The 17,909-nt window shown below is 42.9% G+C and overlaps 1 protein-coding gene across 1 annotated transcript in view; it reads left to right on the forward strand.

The window, feature by feature from the left end:
- The first annotated feature begins 1,610 nt into the window (after positions 1–1,610).
- HIVEP3 (HIVEP zinc finger 3) overlaps positions 1,611–17,909 on the forward strand; it is a 421,205-nt gene continuing 404,906 nt past the window's right edge. The window contains exon 1 of the mRNA XM_017873237.1: positions 1,611–2,111. The gene's annotated coding sequence lies outside the window, so the exon portion shown is untranslated. The remainder of the gene's footprint in view (positions 2,112–17,909) is intronic.

Genomic DNA, 17,909 nt, shown 5'->3' on the forward strand with positions numbered 1-17,909 from the left:
AGTCTTACTGATTTTTTTTTTTTTTTTTTTTTTAGGGGGAAGAGAGAATGTTTTGTCAAAACAAGTTCTCCAAATTTGTAAACCTGATTGGAGACATCTTTAGTTTCTTCTCAAACATGCTGGGAAAAATAGGAATGTCACTGAGACTCCTTCACCATCCCCTTGCAGCCCCTATTCCCCGGGGCTGGGTAGAGGGCGAAGCAGAGGGCAGGGGCTGGACCAGGGAGAGAGTGACAGGCTCTCTGTGGTAGGTCTGTGCCTTGTCACAGAGCCTCCTGGGCTCAGGTCTGTGGTGGTCGCGGGAGAGCCAGCTCCATGCTGTGTGGCTGGTGACATTTCCGGCTGCCAGGGCCCAGCCAATCAGTGATGGACCCAGCTTGCTTGGGCGATGACACATGAGATATGATAATTTTCTGCCAAACGGCTGGAAGAGGGGAAGGAAGAGAGTGTGTGTGTGTCGCTGGGAGGGGTCCGCACAGGAGCGCCTGTGATGAGGTGGGAGGGTGACAGTGCACTTGCTTTCACGGTTTGCCTGGCAGGACTAGGCAAGGGAGGGAATGTGATGCTGGAGCGGCGGTAGGAGCGCCCCTGTAGTTCCCGAGGTGAGCCACTGCCACTGCTCTTAGGCGGGAACCAGCAGAGGAGCAGACAGCGCCATGCTGGAGCTCTGGGGCTGGGGTGAAAAAAAGAAACTGTCAAAGGCATTTGCCTTCTTATCACACATGAGCAAGGTTAGGACTCTTATTTCTTCTCAGTGCTACCTCTTTAAAAGCCAGAACAAAACTGCAGTAAACACCATCTGGGTGGCTAAAGTACTCGAAGAATAATTTTTTTCAAAAAAATTTAGGCTGGAGGTTGTCTCTCCCCATCTTGTTTTCTACCTCCATACCTTAAAAGTGAAAAACAAAACAACAGAACTCAATGACAAAATCTTGAAGAAGGGCCTAAGTCTGAATCGTAAAGACTGTAACTAAGGTTCAGGTGGTAGTTCTGATTACTGATTCTGGTTGAAAGAAAGTGTGTCTTGGAATGCAATGTGGCTCTGGATTATGTTCGAGTTTAGCAATAGTGGCAGAGCTATTCTTTGGTTTGTGGACATGGACCCTGAGCCTGCAGAGCAAGGCAGGGCAGGGCAAGGAGTGCCTATGTTGAGCTCTCAGGTGCAGAGGCCCCACTCCCTTCAGCCACTGTTGAGGCACCCCGGCCCCTGATCAGCCAGAGGCTGATGAGGTGTGACACGCCTGCTGACAGGAGTGCCCTGTCTCGTCTGACCCGTGAACATGGGTGTTCAGAAGTGAAGGATCACAGTGTTTACATAACATGCCGATTAGTCACTGAGAAGCTCATCACTGCAATAAATATTTATGGCTTGCATTTGCATTTTTTCCTCTCTCTCCACGTATATATGTATAATATATGTGCATATATTATACATATATGTTGTTTTTTAAAAAGCACCAATAAATGAAATCCTTATCACTGCGTGCAAGCCTACTGTGGCTTTAGGCATGGGACTGGCTTCCTGCGCTGGGAGTGACAGCTATTCCGAAGTGATAATTGGTGTACTGTGTCTTTAAAAGGTTAAAACCCCTTTCAAAAAAGGTCTGGAGTCCTAGTGGAAAAGACAAGCGAGGCATGGGTTGGCTCTGGATTCAGAAAACAGCTGCTGATTAGATTCTGTGTCTGCGGGCTGAATTTATTCCGTGTTTTTCAGCAGCAGGAATTCAAGAGGGATGCTTCTGTTTGGGTTTCTGATCGTGATTTATATTTATTCAGAGGAATAACAGAGGGTGGATCTGTTCCCGGCGCGAGCATGCTCACAACCAGCCGACTCTCCCATTATCCAACTGCCTAGTTTGGTGCTTCAATGTACATGGCTATTCCGTGTGCATATGTGTGTATACAAACACGCATGCATGCCTGGATGGACATACGTTTGCACAGGTTATTTTTTAAGGACAATTCTTTCAATAAGGTCTTTACCCCTTACTTGAAACAGGTGTTCATGAAAAAAATGCACAAAATCCTGCCTGGCCGGAATAATTCATGAAGAAGGGGCTGGATCCGTGGGTCAGAGAACACAGGACCAGTTTGCCATCCCAAGGCCGAAGGTAGGGGACTCTGGGTTTTTATTCGGCGGATGGATTCCTTGCACTGTATTTTACCTTGTGATTGTGTTTTTGCCTGCGGCCGCACCGAGAAGCAAAATAACAAGCTGCGATTCCATTTTGTGGCTGCCTTTCTTAGGCAAGGTGTCCGGCTGCCGAGGCGCAGGGGCTGGCCGGGTGGGCTGCGCGTGGCGGCCGGTGCCCCCGGTGGGCTGAGCGCGCTGCTCGGCCTGGTGCTGGGGAGCGGCGCGAGCCTCAAGTGACCCCCGCGCGTCAATCACAGGCAGCGGCGGCAGCGGCGGCTGTAACCCTGTGCGCGCCGTGCGCTCCAGCGCTGCTTGCAGCAAGCTCTGCTGGGCTCTGCACTCCCACACTGGCGGGCCGGCTCCCGAGGAGCCTGGGCTGGGGGGCACAGGCATCGCGTCCCGTGGCACCTGCGTTTTTTTGTGTTGCCTTGGCTGCTGCTCCGGGATTGTTTAGGCGGACTCCAGTAGCCTGCTTGGTTGAGAATGAGATTCGTATGATGCTGGCTGCTGAGACAGAAGGGATAGCTTTCTCTTCCCCACTTAATCCTAGCCCCCTGAAAATATTCCTAAAGCAAAATCATCTCCCAACCCCCAACCCGACCCAACCAAACCGAAACCAAACTCCTATTCTATTGGGGAATCTTGCCTCCCTGCTAGCAGAGAGAGTGTCCCCTCCAAGTTATGCCCCACATTTTACTATCTTTTAAATGGAAACACTGATGGTGCCGAATGGTCCCTGATGATATTGTCCAGGCTGCTGAGGACTCTTGAGTGTGGCAGTCCCCCTGAACCCGCGTAGATTGGATAGAGAGTGGTGGTGCAGAGGAACTTGGAGGCCCAGCACTGGTTTCCTTTAACGTAGCTGGTTTGGTTTCTGTTGCAGGTCAGGAATATTTCTGTGGCTAGGCTCTTCCTTAACTTTGGGGGCAGTGATTGCAGGAAGAGGGTCTGCAGGTCTGGTCGCTGGGTGAGCAGCACCCTGGCCCTCTTTCTGGTATACCTTGACATTTCTGGTAGCCCTTGGCATTGTAACCACAGCAGCCAGGTGCCCACTAGCTACCTGGAATGCTTGGGTTTTGTTAACTCTGGTGTGCATTTTGGGTGTTGCAGGGGGAGGGAAGAGGAAAGAGGGAGAATGAGGTGTTTGCTGAACTGATCTGCATGTCAATGTTCTCCAGCCCCTGTTTGTGTGATTATGTAATGATCAGACGTGTGCCCAAACAGCTCCCCACCATCTCCTGGCTCTCCCCCAGACTGAAGAAATTGGGTGCTACAGTTGTTTAAGATATTTTTATGTAATTATGTGTGTGCTGGGGGCAGGGAGAGAGTGGGGGCAAGGAGGAATAATTCGAGCCACTTAAATGTGAAGAACACAGGTCAATGATCATGTGTCCCTCTGAGGATGGTGTGGTATTAGCTCTGGGTCAGTGTTGATCTGAAGACCCTCCCGTATCTCTTTCAGCCAGTAATTGCTTATCTGAACTTTCATTTGGTAATTTCACCCCTCTTGCACCCTGGAGACTGTTGGACCCAGGAGAAGGACCCCTGCAGGGACTACAGTTTCCCAATTCCAGGCAGAAAATGAATCCTGAAGCCAGGGTAATAGGCCAGGTCCCAGCTGTTCTTCATGGTCCCGCTGAGCAGCCAGTGTGGGGAGGAGTTCCTGTTCATCAAGGTGTCACTTGTGCTCTGGGGTTGGGCTATATACTGTGGGGCTGAAGAGTAGACCTCAGATGCTGTCTGAGCTCTTTGAGATAAGCTCTTTAAAGTTGTGATGCCTTGCAGAGGCTGGAGGCCCTTTACATCCTTGCATTTAAAGATTGTGGGAATTTTTTGCAAGGAAGGAGAACAGCTGTCCAACTAAGATACCTGCAGGCAGGAAGAGAGGGTGTGTGTGACACTTAGCTCTCTCTGCTTCCTCCCCTCTCAGTCTAGTTAAGGCATCCACAGGATACAGAATTGTTAAAAGGGACTCTCCTGTCACACCCCTGAGCACCTCAGCCTGGGGCTATTGGGTAGATTTGTTAATTTGATGGCAAAGTCTGGGCCCTTAAAGCTAAGATTGTTTTTTTGCCCTCAACACCCCAGTGGGTTTGCTTTGAGGGCCAACTACTACTGTGAACTCTGTGGCAGTGGATCAAGATGTGCTCAACTGGCACTATTGTTGAGCTGTCTCCGCCCATTGTGTTTTAGTGGCAGCCACCCTCCTTGGAGTGGAGAAGTGTGTGCTGCCTTTGGGCCCTTGCCAAGTGAGCCATTGAGACATTTAGTGTGTGAAAGGTACAGGCAAGAAGAAGATGCATTTAGTCTGCAGTCCTGGCAGGTTCTAGGACCCGACTTGATGAAAGATAACATTAAGAAAGCTGTTTGACAACTGGATAGCATTTAACTTGTCTCTCACTCCCTACTCTGTGAGTTCCCCGATGTCTTTAAGGCTCTTTTCTTCCCTCCATGCTGAAAGCATGACATGCTGTTCTCCATCCTGTTTCCTGGGGAGTCAAAGTATATTTACAGATCTGCAGATGCACTGGGCGGGCAGGGCTGGAAAACACTGGCTGTATCAACAGGCAGGACTGGCATTCTGGGTCAGACTTGGCCAAAGCCCGTGACCAATTTTCTTCCTTATCAGTAAAGTAGGTGTAACCATCATAACCTTACTAAGACCACTGAACTATGTTGTGAAGAAAAATGAGATACATTTAGTGACATGTGCACTGTAGTTGATGGGTACTAGGATAATACCACAACAATTTGGAACTCACATTTACATAATTTCACTTATCCAGTTGGGACCTAGATGGCAAATCAAAAGAAAGGTCCTAAGTCCATGAGCTACAGTTCATGAATTTTGATCACTGGAGGAAATTTTATACCCTCTTTCAGGCCTTTACATTTACTTCAGGTTTTAAGAGGCTTGGTTATTAGTTTGTCAAATGCACCTAGCAAATTGGAAGCAACTGATACTGTACTGTGCAAGGATTATTAAAGGTCTTTTATCAAGTATCAGTAAGAAGTAAGAGTAACACAAGAAACAGGAAAATTTAAAAAAATTTAAAAGGCCCAAGAATTCAAGGCATGGCATTCTAGAGCTAATATGAGTGTTTAATGTAAGCAATTCAGTGAAATTTTATGTATTTTGATGGATCTTTGGTATTCCATTTTATAGCATAATAACTGATGCTCACAGTGACCCACATGTATTCATAGAAGTTCAGATTATATTTTGTTCATCCAATTTAAAAAGACATGAGAGTTTTGAAGTATCCCCAAATGATTTTTTCGCCTGATTCTTAGAGAAAAAACTGCAGCTATCCATGATAATGGCACCTGCGAGGTTTCTGGATAGCCGGTGGCTTACTGGTCAAAATTGTATTACAACTATAAAGCCCTGCTGTTGAAATTGAGAACTTTATGATCTTTTGTCAGAATTTATCAGGGAACTACTATGCTACTGTTATTATTAGTGGTTATGTTCTAACATTTGATGCTAAAGAAAATACTCCTGAACCTCAACCTGTCTTGTTATGATCAGGAAACACACTCAGAGTTCTTCCAACTTGATGACTTTAATTCTGGAGTTGGAAGAGACCTGATGATGGAGAAGATGGAGCAGGAGAGGTAGACCCTAGTGCCATCTGTTTCTTACATCTGTGTAGCAAATGTAGACTTGCCACCTTCCGGATGTTGTTCAAGCTGTCATGGCCACATCTTTATGCTAAGCAATGGTGTTTTTTAGTTCAGACGTCGTGCTGAAAACTGGAAGGTAGCTGAGATACACGAGCAGTGCTAAACTTGGCCTGACCCTCTGACAATGTGCTCAGTTAAAATTTGCTCCAAAACAAAGGCAAGAGGAAAAACAAAAGTAGGGGAAAATACATGTAGACACTTTTAAAATCGTATTTTAAAAATTCAGTACATATGTGGAAAATGAGAGGACCTAATTAAAAGTAATGGAAGAGTATTTCTCAGTTTCTAGATGCACAGACATTCACTGTTTTGGTAACTTATTTGAAAAATTCTTTAACTAAAAGAAACTGTCAGTAACAGGTTATTGAATATAATCGCAAATACTCAGAACTCTCCAAGGGTTCCCTGTATTTAATTGTAATATGATGGAGAAAAGGGTATTCCCTGAAATCCCAGGGGGCTTGGAAGGCAGAGGAGGTGGGGTGTGGTGGTGGGAACTGACTGAACCACACTATCCAGAGGGCTGCCCTGTTGGGAGGCTTCACCTCCAACCTGTTGGGAGGTTGGAAATATGTGCTTGGGAAGCGGGACAATGATGGAAGTGGTGACTTCATGACTGATGGGACTCCCCTCCTCATTACTGTTTTTGAAATGCCAGGTGCAGCTGGAATTCTTGTAGATAAAGGGGGAAGCTTTATATCTAAATATGAAGTAGGGGTGATCTGAAAATGCCCTTCAGATTTGGGGAACAAAGCCAGGGAGAAGCATAGGGAAGCTAGTCTCAGAAATCTTGAGATCTCTGATTATTGGTGGACCCTTGCATTGGGGTTTGGGTTCAACTTTTTAAAAATGTGTTATGTGTGAATAACTGAGATCCAAAGAAAAGCTAATAAACAAATAGTAGAAGGATATGGAAAAAATAAAAGCAGTGTTATAAATACACGATGTGCTCTGCCGAATCTCAGTCACCAGTTTGTCTATTGAGTCATTCATTGGACTTCCAGGCTTAGCATTAGATGCTGAAACTATCTTAAGATCAGAGGAGCTGGATACAGTGGTTCATACCTGTAATGCCAGCTACTCAGGAGGCTGACACAGGAGGATCACTTGAACCCAGGAGTTTGAGATCAGCCTGGGCAATGTAGCAAGACCCTGTCTTAAAAAAAATAAAAGTAAAATTATCTGGACATGGTGGCTCACACCTGTAAATTCTAACTACTCAGGAGACAGAGGCAGGAGGATCTCTTGAGCCCAGGAGTTTGAGCCTACCATGGGCTATGATCACATCACTATACTCCAGCCTGGACAATAGAGCAAAGACGTCTCTTAAAAACAAAAAGATCAGAGATGCCCTGATAAACATGAACTGATTTAATTTAAATAGAAGAAGAATTTTGAAATCCTCCTCCATCAAAATTCTATACAGTAGAACCTTGACATTCTCAGTGGATACATCTCAAGCCCTTGGCAAATCCCCAAGTTTGCAACTGCAGAAATACTTGCATAGGCTCTTGACTTCCTCCTGAATCAGGTTTCAGTCCAGAGTGAAGAGGTTCCTATGACTATTCACAGGCTACCAATTATTTGCCTTTTCAACTTGCACTCAAGGAAATTAAGTTTCTTTCACCTCCAGAGTTTCTGTTTCCCTGGTGGCATCTTGGGATGGGGAAACTGGGCCTTTGAGAAGGTTCCCTCTCTAGCTAAGTGACTTGTTCTTTTCTGTGGCTTTGCAACATACAGTTCACATTTGTGCTCCAGAGAAAAGACAAATTGCCATGTGGTGTGGCTATTAGGGGTTGTTCACAAATAACTGAAAAAGTGTTGAATCTGCAAGCATCTGCTTGGTTTGCTAAAAAATTGCACATGCGTACAGCCCCTCAAACTCTCCCCAATTCCCTGGCCCTCAGTATACACTTAATGCAGTGTTAGAAACTTCCCCTGACTGTCAGCAAATCTTGATGAGGGGAATTGGGGATCGCACAGCTGAAGCGTCTGGTAAAGAACTTAAAATGAGAGCATCACCACTGAAATCTTAGCAAGAGAAGCAGAATGTAGTCATTTGCTCCATGCCCTCATTTTGAAGATTTCAAAATTTGAGAAAAAAACCCACTATGATTATGATTGTATTAAATAAAGGAGCCAGAGCATAATGTACCCTGGAGGTTGGGCCTTGCTGTACCTTGCTGGAAAGATTCTCACAAGAATGTTTTGGAGTGGTTTGGGGAGAAGCTCATAGAATTTTAAGTGGGTTTGGAGCACACCAATTACAATTGAGGACAGCATCTTTGCCCAGCAACTGGAAAAGATATGGCAGGAACTGCAGCAATTTGATATGAGAGTTTCTTATTAAAATTTGTGTTGTGACCATCTTTTGAAATAACTTTAATGAAATAGCCCCTAGATGCAAATGAATGCTTATAAACTGTGTAGAAAGGTCTAAAGAATAACATTATGACCAACACTTATATACTCACCAGTTGATTTGAGAAAAAGAATGTTACCTGAACCTTTGACGTCCCCTGTGTACCTCCCTCCACCCCATCCCCTTCCCTCTCTTAGGGATTACCATCTTCTGGACATTTCTGTACCTTTTATTCCCCTATGCTTTTCTTTATTGTCTTATCCTCCTGCATTTGTATCCCTAAACAATATATTGTGTAGTTGTTTGTGTTTGTGAACTTCATATAAATGGAATCACACTGTTTTATTCTTTTGTTCTTAATGCTGGCATTTAGTCCATGCACACCATACCAGTAAGGCTCACTGGTTGACAAACAACTGAAATATTTCCATATTAGTTGGTAAGTTGCTGCTTACCTGATCCTTCCCAGGTGCTCGTATGGTACTTCTCCAAGTCCACCCCTTTCTAAAGGGATTACATCTGGCATAGCAGGGGGTCTTGGGTACCAGCTCTGGCACTAGGGCATGGACTTCATTTGATTGGACACTGTGCCAACTGGTTGTTAAATGTTTCGTCCTGGATTCATTCACATTGTTGGGTGTAGCTGAAATTTTTTCATTTTGCTGAACCATAATATTCCACTGAATGAATATATGGCAGTTTATATGTCTATTCTATTATTAATGAACACTAGCTTATTTCCAGTATTTTGCTATTATAAATGGGGCTGCTGTAAACGTTTTTTTTTTTCAAGTTCCCTGCTAAGTATGTGTGTAAGTTTACTTAGGGAATACACATAGTAGTAAAATTACTGGTCATAGACTATGGGAATTTTCAATGCTGCTAGGATAGTTCAGAATTTCTATTGTGTCATATGAGTTTCACTTTAATCAAAAATTAATTTACAATGTGTTTAACCAATATCTATATCCAGCTGCAATTGCTCCTACTGCTCTCTAATCTTGCAAACACTTTATATTTTGTAGGATATTGTCAAAAATTTTTGCCAGTCTTATGTATGTGTAACAGTATCTAATCTGGTTTCAATTTATATATGTTTGATTACTAAAGGGGGTCAGTATCTTTTCATAAGCTGTTGACCTTTTGGATTTTCTTTTTTTGTGAAGTACCTCTTTAAGCCTTCTGACCATTTATTTGAAAATTGGGTAGTTTACATCTTTCTTATTTATTTGTAGGAGTTCTTTATATATGCAGGAGACTATTTCTCTGTGTTGCCAAAATACCTTCTCCTTATTTGTGATATTTTGTTCACCATCTTTTTTAGTATCTTTACAGTGGCAGAAATTCTTAATTTCAATGTAATAAAATTTATCAATCTTTCTTTTATCATTGAACATTTTGTATCTTTTGAAGGACATCCTTAAGAACAATTCTTATATTGTCTTCTAAACATTTAAGCTTTGGCTTTCATGTTCAACATTTTCCCTTGAGAATGATGATTTTTATGGATTTGATACTCCTTATCAGGATGAGGAGCTACTATTCTGTATTTGCAAAGAGCTTTTTTGTCTTTCAAATTATATACATGGAGGTTTATTAAATACTTCCTCTGCATTTATTGAGAAGATTTATATAATTTTTTCTTTAATTTGTTAATATCTGGTAAACTAATTTTCCAAAGTTAACTTAACCTTGCTTTCCAAGAATAAATCTGACTTGGTTGTAATGGGTTCATTTCTTATACTTTGCTAGGTTTTTTTGCTAATAAAATTTAGAAGTTTTATATCTATCTTCATGAGTGTGTTGTACTGTAATTTTCACTTCTTATGTTATCCTTGGCAGGGTTTTGTATCATGGTTTTGCTGAATTTGTAAAGTTATAAAACGTTTCCTCTTTATCTGTTCTCAAAAAAAGATTATGTGAGGCTGGAATTCTTTCTTTCCTGAAGACTTTTAACCTCTGATTCAATTTCTTCAATAGATAGTGGGTATTCAAGTTTTAATTTTTTTCTTGAATCAATATTGGTAAATTAGATTTTCTAGAAATTCATCCATTTTATCTGAGTTTTCAAAATTTTTACCATGAAGTTACTTATAAGATGTTATTTTTTGATGTTCTGTAGGATCTGTGGTTATGTCCCCTTTTCATTTGTAGTACCTTCTACAATTTTGTTAGTCTTTTAATAATTTTCTCAATGTTATTAGAGACTATCTCTAATCCTTGACTTTATGATCCTCTCCATCATTTGTTTTCTAGTTTATGAATATCGATACTAATTTTTATTATTTTCTTCCATCTGACTTATTTACATTTGAGCTATTTTTCTTTCTTAACTTCTTAAGGTAAATATTTGGCTTTTTAATTTTCAGGCTTTTTTTCCCCACTATGAGCATTGTAAGCTATACATGTTTCCTCTAACTTCATGTATTTTGATATGTAATGTTTTTGTATAATTTATTTCTAAGTATTTTATAATTTTCACTATGATTTATTATTTGACTTATGATTTAAAACTGTGTTTCTTTTAATCCTCTTAATATTTGTTTATTTTTCTTATTGTTACCTTTTTGTTACTAATTTCTAACTTAATTGCTTCATGGTTGCCAAATATTGTTTGAGTGCTACCAAGCCTTTTAAATTTATTGTAAGACTTGATATGTGGTCACTTTTCATAATGTTCTGTGGATCCTACCATTGTTAGATGCCGTGTTCTATGTAACTCCATTAGATCAAACTTCTTCACTGTGTTGTCCAAGTCTTTTATATCTTTACTGATTTTTGTATGCTTGATTAATCAGTTACTGAGAGAAATATAATCTCCCACTATGATTGTAGATTTTTCTCTTTCTTCTTATGGTCTGTCAGTTTGTGTTTTATATATTTTGAGCCTTTGTTATTAGGTACCTATAGGTTTGAATTGTTTTATCTTTCTGGTGAATTGAATCTTTTATAATGAAGCGAAACTTGTTTCCCTAGTAATTCTTTTAGTCTTGAAGTCTATTCTGATTAATATTAACATAGGTCTACCAACTTCATTTTGGTATTTTCCGATAGAGCCTGAAGTACAGCTTTTAGAATTTTCTTTATTGAGAGTCTGTTGGTGACAACTTCTTTGATTTTGTTTGCTTGCAAATACACTAATTTTCCCCTTGTTTTGAGAGAGGTTTTACTGGATAGAATTAGGGTAGACTTCTAGGTTGTCAGTTATTTTCTCACCAACACAATGAAGATATTATTCAACTGTCCTCTGTTTCCATTGTTTCCTCTAAAATCTGCTGTCTTGTCTACAGACAAGACTCTCTCCTTTGAGAATAATCTGTGTTTTCCTTCTGGTTCCTTTAAATTGTTTGGTGTTCTACAGTTTCACAAAGCATATCTAGGTTTATATTTATTTTTATTTCTCACACTTGGTATTCATTGAAGTTCCTGGATCCATGTGATAGTATCCTGTATGTTATGGGAAATTCTTATCCTGTCTCCTCTTCCCATGAGGCCACAAAATATAAAAGTGAAGGTCACTTTGTTGGCTAATGTCTTCAAGCTAACTTCAGGGATTGGCTCTTATTCTGGGCTTCAGATTTTGCTTAGTTAATATGTCTTACTAACTTGCCAGCTCATCCATCGGTCATTTCAAAAGATGTTTTTCTATAGTTTCCAGTTTGCTTAGTGTTTTCAGTAGAGTTGGCTACATATCGAATCCACCATAGTTCAGGAAATGAAAGCCTATAAGGTTTTCTTTAATACCACAATAATCCTTAACACTTGAAACCATGAAAGACTATACCAAGTCTATTAACAGAATGTATATATCCACATGTATTTATTACAGTGGCCAGTCTATTTAATGATTCATTCAATAGATATGATACTATGTTCTTAGTAATGTAATTCATACATGTTTCTTCCAGGCTAAGACAGAAGACAAGTTGGTGCTAGTGGGTTGGGTAGGGGTGCTTTAAAACTGCCAATAAGAGTCTTACTAGAATAGAAGTAAATGATGTTGAGTAGATATAGGTAGTTTAGCCTTTAAATGCAAAAGTATATCAGGTACTAGGGAGTTAATTATTATTTCTTAGTAAATTGAGAGAGCTGATGGATTTTTGGCCGATTTTCAGTTCTACACACTGGCAATTCTACTTTAACAGGCTATTTCTCCCTATATAGCTTTTATTCCAAACCTGGAACAGAGTGAGTTAGGATTAGAGATGGTCTCTTTCCTCTTCCACTTACTAGATGCCCAGAACCGCTCACTTTTTTCTCGTATGGATGCCTGTTGTTTTTTTCTTTTTGCTTTTTTCTGTCTTGGGCCAGAGTTGTACCTTCCTATCTCTTTAATCTCCATTTTTTATAGAATTATAGGATTCACTACCTGCAGACCAGCTCTCTTTTGGAGAAATAAAAAGTGAAAGCATCTAGTTCTCCAATACTATCTCTCTCAATTTCCAACAAACAGGACTTGGTTGGCAGCTGGCATCCCCAGGTCCCCTTCCACTGCCCATGTGTCTGAGTTGCGCTTGGCTGAACTCAACTTCCATGCCTCTTGGCCAAGGGACTTTATAAACTCTGTTTGTCCAAGAGGTTTCCGACTGATAACTCTGATGTGGTTTACTGCCAGGCCAGCGGGTCCTGCTGCTCACTTCTTGGTGTAACTTCTGCACAAAGGACAGTTGGGTTGTCATTGTTCTCTTCCCTTCCTGTGAGCCTAGTAGTGGTGGGGCACAGCAGATGGACATTCTGGCTGCCGTGGGCCTCCTGCAGGCCCAGGGGAGGGAACCGTGCCAGTCTCACGTTCTCTTCCCATTACTGCTGCCTCTTTGCCCTGTTAACCTCTCTGTTCACTTTTCATCCAGCAAGAACGGGGATGCACCTCTTATGGGGGCTGTCTTAGGTAGGCATGTTGGCACTGATTGGTGAAGCGTTCCCTCTTTTCCCATCTTTCCCAAAATTCAAGGTGGTAAGAGCTCACCTTGCTGCCACTGCAGAGTAGTATGGCATTTGCTTCTTCTGTCCTCTGTAGCTCCTTTTCTCTCTGACTGTGGCCCCTCTCCCCTACCCCTGTCCCTAACTATCTTGGAGAAAACAAAAACAATTCAGGGGTTATCAAGGATTACAAGGAAGGGACATGTTTTTCTTGGACAAAGACAAATGACCTCCTTCCCTCCCAAAGCCGAGTAGTTTTTGGAAAGGCACTTCCTCTTTTTTAATCTAATATATGCATGCTTTCTACCTGGGAGGCAGAAGCCACAGAGGGGTCCAGTGAGAGCCTTGCGGGCTTGCCAGTCTTCTCTGTGGGTGGGTCACTGGCTGGTTTTGCAGAACATCTGCCCCTCTGAAGCAGGCTGAGGACCAGTCTGCCTGGGGGTCTGATCATTTCCACTAATTTGTAATGGCAGTGCTGGAAATGCTTGCAGCTCAGGGGCCTGTCACCTAGGTTTGGCTTGGAAAACCAGGTGGTAGACTTTGAGAAGAGACAGAAAGGAGGGAGGGAGGGAGAGAGAGAGAGGGAAAAGGAAAGGGGGAAAGAAAGAACAAGGAACAAAAACAAGTAAAGGAAGCAGAATATAAGTAACTCTCACTCTTGGCTTCAGAGCACAGCACTTTTCAGTTTTGACTGCATGACATCAAGTCTCTTGTTAAAATGTTTTCTAAATTGAGTATAATTTACATGTAATAAAATTCACCTTTTGAAGTGTACAATTTAATGAGTTTTGACAAGCGTCTGCATCAGTGTAGCCATCACCATCATCAAAATATAGAACATTCCCATCATCCCTTAAAGTTCCTTCATGCCCGTCACAGTTAGTTCGTCCCTCCCACCCCCATCCCCTCGCAAAACTGTGTTTTCTAAAACTAGAGTTTTGACTTTCATAGAATTTCATATAGATAAAATCATAAAGTATACACTCTTTTTGCTTCTGGCTTCTTTCTCTTAGCATGATGCTTTTGAGATTCATCCATATTGTATAGATCAGCAGTTCATTCTTTGTGTGGCTAAATTGTATTCCATTGTGTGCATATGTCACAGATTTTTTTTTTTCTTTTTGAGATGGAATCTTGCTGTGTCACCCAAGCTGGAGTGCAGTGGTGCGATTGCGGCTCACTGCAACCTCCACTCCTGGGTTCAAGTGATTCTCCTGTCTCAGCCTCCTGAGTAACTAGGACTATAGGCGTGTGCCACACAAAAAATACAATTTTTTGTATTTTTAGTAGAGACAGGGTTTCACCATGGTGGTCAGGCTGGTCTCAAACTCCTGACCTCATGATCCACCTGCCTTGGTCCCCAAAGTGCTGGGATTACAGGCATGAGCCACTGTGCCCAGCCGCCACAGATTTTTTTATCCCTCCACCTGTTGATAGAAATTTCGGTTGTTGGCCGGGCGCGGTGGCTCAAGCCTGTAATCTCAGCACTTTGGGAGGCCGAGACGGGCGGATCACGAGGTCAGGAGATCGAGACCATCCTGGCTAACACGGTGAAACCTCGTCTCTACTAAAAAAATACAAAAAAACTAGCCGGGCGTGGCAGCGGGTGCCTGTAGTCCCAGCTACCCGGGAGGCGGAGCTTGCAGTGAGCTGAGATCCGGCCACTGCACTCCAGCCTGGGCAACAGAGAGAGACTCTGTCTCTAAAAAAAAAGAAAAAGAATTTTCGGTTGTTTCCAGATTTGGGCTATTGCAAATGAAGCTACCGTGAACACTCACATGCAGGTCTTTGTGCCTCCTCAGCTCTCCTAGGTGAAATCCTCCAGGTGCACATTCTGCCTGTTCTTGTGCCTGCTAGCCTGTCACCGGGTGGGTTCTTCTGTTTTTCTTCCTACGAGTGAGCATCAGATAAGAATGGAATTGTGGATGCCACTACCTGTGCTAGTCCCTAGCACTCACTTAGACTATACTCTATTCTAATTGTCTGTTGACCTGTTTGACACCCTCACTAGGCTACAGACAATTTGACATAGGAATTAAGAGCACAGGATTCAAATCCCAACTCTGTCATATACTAACTGTGTGACCTTGGGCAAGTTACTTAACCTCTATGTGCCTCCGTCTCCTCAGCTGCAAAGTGTGGATAACGGTACCTATGTCATGGGGTTATGAAATCAGATAGATAGACAGACATGCTTGGTCTATAGGGAATACTATGTTGTTGAATGACTGGACAAGAAGTAGTATCAGGGTCTGGAATGCACACGTCAGATCTCCTTTTAGCAGCTCATAGTGGCACTGGAACTGTCTCCATCAACTGCTCTGTTGCCTGGCACCCAGGCACCCCAGTTCCCACTGGATGACAAGCACTGCCTTAACACTGCATGAAGAGTGCTTGCTTCCTTTGTTGCCTGCTAGCTCTTCTTCCAGCTTGGATGCTGGCTGCCCCCTCTTACTGCTAAAGTTCTGTTTCTGTTTCCCTGAATGTGTATTACTCTTTGAAAAACATAACTATAAACTGTAAGGGATCCCACCTGTTTGTTTTGTTCCTTCTCTCAGTTCTGGGTCCAGATACATCAACTATCTAGGAAGCAAGGCCTAGAAAGGCCCCACCTACACACTCTTAAATCCTTATACCCTAGTTCACAAAAATCTTCTTGTTCCACAGGGCTGAAAGCCCCATGTTGACTAGAGGCATGGCAGAGGAACCACAGGCTCAGAAATATTTGTCCTACAAGAATGTAACTGTCAGGGCAGCCTTCATCATAGCCAGGGTTGTAGATGCTCATCCCACTTCTGCAAGCCAGGGCCAAGGACCCTTGTGGATGGCAGCTCTCTTATTAGGATGGGGAATTGGAGGCCCATGAGGGCAGAGTTGGAAACAAAGATTTAGCCTCACAGCCCTTAATCCAGAGAAGCACTTCCTGGGTCTGACCATTTTCTCTCTGAAGAATAAGATGATTCTGGACCAGGGTGATCAAAAGAACTAGAGAAATCAAAATGTAGGATTGATCTTTGATACTCACCAAAGTGGGGGCATAAAGTACAATGAATAAAGTTTTAAGTACAACCCTCTGTGGGCCTGTGGGAGGTGTTTCTAGAGTCTAGGAACTCTGAATGGTACTGTGTCACGGTCTCCTTTTATGCGCACTCTGTGTAAAGCATGGTGGTAAGCACCTTCCATGGATAGTCTCCCTTAATTCCACTTCTGGGAGTAGAAGATGATTATTTTCCCTTACAGCAGTGGGTCTCATCAGGGGGTTCTGATTTTGTTGGTCTGGGGCGAGCCCTCAGCATTTGGACTTTTAAACACTCCCCCAGTGATTTTAATGTGCAGCCAAGGTCAGGACCTGTTTTACAGTCAAGGGAATTGAGGCTTCAGAGGTCAAAGTCACTGGCCTAGGGGTCACCAAGCTGTGTGGGGAGGCGCAGTTAGAGCACAGGCCTGTTTGACCTGGGACCCTTCTGCTGCTGCCAACCAGAAAACGGTCAGGACCAGGCATGGTGGCTCAGGCCTGTAATCCTAAGACTTTGGGAGGCCGAGGTAGGCAGATCACTTGAGGCCATGAGTTCGAGATCAGCCTGGGCAACATAGCGATACCCCAATTCTACTAAAAATGTAAAAATTAGCTGGGCATGGTGGCACATGCCTGTAATCCCAACTACTCAGGAGGCTGAGGCACGAGAGTCACTTGAACCCAGGAGGTGGCTGCAGTGAGCCAAGATTGTACCACTGCACTCCAGCCTGGGTGACAGAGTGAGACTGTCTCAAAGAAAAAAAAAAAAAAACAAGAAGGAAAATGGTCAGTGCTGGCTTCAGGGTGCAGGGCAGGAAACAGTCAGTAGGGATGCAAAGATGCTGATGGCTTTTCCAGGGCATCCCTGCTGACCCAGCACTCTTTAAGAGGCAAGCATGTGTGTGCTCTGAGTCTAAAAGGCTCCCTGGACAGAAAGCCATCAGCCTTAGCTCCTGGCCAGCTCAACAGAGGAGCACACCACCCAGCTGCCCGTCAACTGTTGGTCCAGGCTTAGCTTGGTTGCATCTGGCTTCAAGAAACAAGGACAGATGCTTTTTGATTTCTTTTCTAGTGTCAACTCATAGGCAGGCATAAATGTGTTGGTCCCTCCTGAGGAGAGAAGGGTAGGACAAGTTGGGCAAGTGTGGTCTTTTCCAGCCTCACCTCCAGTAATAACTGCAGAATAACAAGGCCTGAGTGCTCACTGCATTCATCAGAACCACACTAAGGACCTTGCACACATCACCTCATGTTACCTTCACAGGAATCTTGTGAAGTAAAGACTCTTAGTATCTCAATTTTTCAGATGGGGAAACTGAGGCACAGGGCATCTGGTAGCAGAAATGGGAGTGATCCTAGGCAGTTGCTGAACCTGGCTCAACTCTTAATCATCATCCTACGTGACCTCCATAGGTCTGTTTTTGCCTTGTTCTTGAATTGTTTCAGGAGCCCCATCTAGTCCCCAGCCTGAAAAATCAACTTGGAGCAAGGGAGATGCTGCTTCATTTCTGGCACAGAGTTGGATCCATAGCAGGGGTTCAGTACATGGTAATTGGTGGATGTATTTTATTTTATTTCAGTTGATTTTATTTCTCCAGATTCTACAATATCACAGTACTGTGATAACAATAAACTTATCCCAGGAATGTAACCCAAGTTATCCAGTTTTTTTTAATGTTTTGACTTTTAAGTATTTCTAAATACTCTCCGTACTCTCTTAATTGTGTCACATTCAGTTTTAGTGGCTGTGCTACGTTCACACCCTATAGTTGTCCTAGAAGAGCACCTCT

The sequence above is a fragment of the Rhinopithecus bieti genome, unplaced genomic scaffold, assembly GCF_001698545.2.
Source record: "Rhinopithecus bieti isolate Rb0 unplaced genomic scaffold, ASM169854v2 scaffold_6907, whole genome shotgun sequence".
Taxonomy (NCBI): Eukaryota; Metazoa; Chordata; class Mammalia; order Primates; family Cercopithecidae; genus Rhinopithecus; species Rhinopithecus bieti.